The following is a 3,399-nucleotide window of genomic DNA, read 5'->3' as shown; positions in this document are numbered from 1 at the left end:
TGCAAAGCTTAGTTTACGAAAAACCCCTTATTTTCAATCACTTATAATTTGAAAATTATTAGTGTCTAACATTTTCGTTGAGGAAAAATCGTCTTCAGATGATCCCAGGAACTGTCTTTGAAAGATTGATTATGAGTTTTGAGAATACCCTGTATATTATATTTAATAACATCATTTTGCACATTGCGACTCATAGATCACTTTAAAAACTGTCGCCTCTGACTTACAGAGTTCGGGAGGAATCGCGAATGATTAAGTATAGAACATAAAATAATGTTCATAATTGAACATAAATGATTCAGCATCATATATCTGATAAAAGATACTCCCGATATCATAGATGATATATGATAAAGTAATTCAATAGTTTTTTTGTATTTAACATGTAAAGTATTTGTAATTTATAATGATTAAATTTTATTTCAAAAAGTAAGTAGTTTATATATATATATATATATATATATATATATATATATTATATAATATTAAAGATATAAAAAAGCATTTTTACTCCCGGCTGTTGCCAAATGTACGGATGGCAAGAGGAGTATGAGTTTCACCGAGCTCGGATCGGTTCTTATAATTATTCTCGATACAATAACATAGTTCGGTGTCATCTTATTGCACATCATTTTTTATTAACCAAGCATGGCTTATATTCTTTATAAATTTTTTTTATAAATAAATAATTAAATCAATTTTGATAAAAAATGTATGAGTTTTAAAAGAGATCTTTTTTAAGCTACTTAATAAATAGATAATGAGTGAGATTAGGATATATATTTTTTGTGCAGAAATAAAAAAATATTAAAATATATTAACAGAAGAGAATCAAATAGGCTATATAAATCACATAGAGCTTATTATGAGCATTAATACCGTTATTTATGAAAATAGATAAAATATGAATCACAGACAAGAATTAAAGAATGCATAAAGAAAGTATCCGTTCTTTGTTTCCTTTATCGGAAAAAGTAAATAGTCAAAATTGCCACTATTCATAAAAGCAGATAAGTCCGGTAAAACTCACTGCGCATGCTCGAAAGAGAGGGAAAAGAAATGTCATTAAATTCATTTTTCCCTTTCTTTTCTGGTCTTTCTCGTTAAACCTAAGATAGTCGTGCTTTGTTAGAACCATTCCATAGGACATCCCCGAAAGGTTTAGTTTGAGATTTGGCTTCGTACAGTGAACATCGTGCACTATTCGCGTTAAAGTGTATCGACAGATTCGTTAATAAAACAGAATTTTTTCAAAGTTTTTAAAATTTTTTAAATTTTAATAATAACAACAATGGCTATGCTAATACACATGCCTACAGAAATAGTTTTCAAATTTTAGAATATAAAGATATCACCATTAAAGACATCGTAAACTTTAGCTCCACATCCAAGCAGTTCCGCCAATTAATTATTAATGACAAAAATCTATGGAGACAAAAGTTTATCCAGAGGTAAGTTTTTTATTTGTTATTTTATTTGTTATTTGAGTAGTTTATCACACATATGAGAAAAAATTTGACAAAAATCTGGCCAGAAACTAAAAATTATATCAAACCAAATAAATCGTTTCTTGAACTGTTTGAAACAAATACTTTGCATTTTGAATATTAATTTCCAAAAATGAAAATGTAATTCAAGAAATTTTAAAATTAATTTCTAATCAATATTTTCAAAAATTCGCATATTCGCAATGCTATCGCATTGTTTTAAGAATCGATTCTTTTGCGTCTCTAATAAAATCCTGTAAATTTTAAAAATTTTTAGCTAAAAACTATCAATGATGTAAAGTCTGTCTTTGTTTAAAAATTTTCTAAACATTTTCGAAAAAACTCTTCCAACGTTCTATAAAAAATATAGAATAATTTATTATATTATCAATAACTATTTCTTCCAAGATATAGGAATAACTATGACAGAGATGATTTTTCGAACAAGAATAAATCTAAAATATATAAATTTTTGTGGAATATTTTTATACGAAATTAATATATTTTAGCTAAATTAAAAGCAATAATATAAAATACTTCATGTTCTATTTCATCAGTTTTCATAGATGATCTGTACGTTAAATATATACAAAGAAATATATAATAAAATGAAAATATGTGTGTTACCGACAAATCATTCGGCCCGTATGTAAATTTCCTACAAAACTTTAATTTTATAGTTGATGATTTATCTTAGACCATAATTTTTGTTCAGGCCATTTGATATTTTAACTTTCTCATAGAAAAATATTAATTTTTTAAATATTATTTTATATGTTTTAACACATAATACATAAGTTGTACCATAAACACGACAGTGCGCAGCTTATATCACACAAAATAAATAGTGTTTTAAATCTTATCGTTTATGCCACACGAATTACTAATAATCGATGCGAAAAGTTTAAAATATTTGAGCGTACGCATAAATTTGTGGCAGATATATGTGCGAATGTATAAGAAATTCAAACTTTATATGTTATAATATAATATATAAACTGTTCGTCACATGCTGCCTTGTAAAAATAAACTGCGCATTTTGTAATTATTTAGTATAGTGTATATATTTTGTCACAAGAATGTTATCGATCATAAAATATCACTTTGTCAAATAATGAAACATTGTATAACACATGCTGAATTATGTATGTAGAGTAGGCGCCAAAGATGCCTTAACATATGAAATGGTCGCATTTGAGACTAATAATAACTTAATAATATCTAGTCATTATTAATCCCGAATGCGACCAATTTCATATGTTAAGGCATTATTGGCGCCTACTGTATTTGAAAAACGTGTCTCTCAAGAAGTTTTATATTAGATTTCATTTATCTTAAAGTCAATAGTCTGGCGTATCTTGCATCCATAGATATTTAGACATTATAAATCAAAATCCAGTTGGCATTCCAAATGAAGTTTACATATATTGTAATCTATAAAGATAATATTATTATTATATTATTATTGCTATAATTTGCTTAAAGATTATTCGCTCATATTTCCTATTTTTATTAATAATATTAAATGTATTCTTCAATTTGATTTAGATATTATGCGGCATTGTACAATTTTTGATATAATTTAAGAAAATTAGTTAAAATATTTCTGTTTAAATTTTAGATGGCCTTCTGTGAAAAAATGTTATAAGGAAGATGATAAAAATTTTTATGAAGCCGATATTACCGATGTGCAAACCGGTATGAAATGCGCAAAAGAATTGTGGGCCTATGTATCTCACATGTCAGAAAAGCATTATTACTATGTTAATAATCATAAATATGTAGATGAATTCTCTTCCTTATTCAGCCTACATAAAGATTACTCAAATGCGAATTGTATGCATTGTGCTATTTTGAAAGATGAATTTATTAGAAGCATTTATACACAATCTCCATGGTATGTGACTCGAGA

This window comes from Camponotus floridanus, unplaced genomic scaffold (assembly GCF_003227725.1).
Source record: "Camponotus floridanus strain SB8 unplaced genomic scaffold, Cflo_v7.5 scaffold89, whole genome shotgun sequence".
NCBI lineage: Eukaryota > Metazoa > Arthropoda > Insecta > Hymenoptera > Formicidae > Camponotus > Camponotus floridanus.
Note: the sequence above shows the minus strand (reverse complement) of the source record.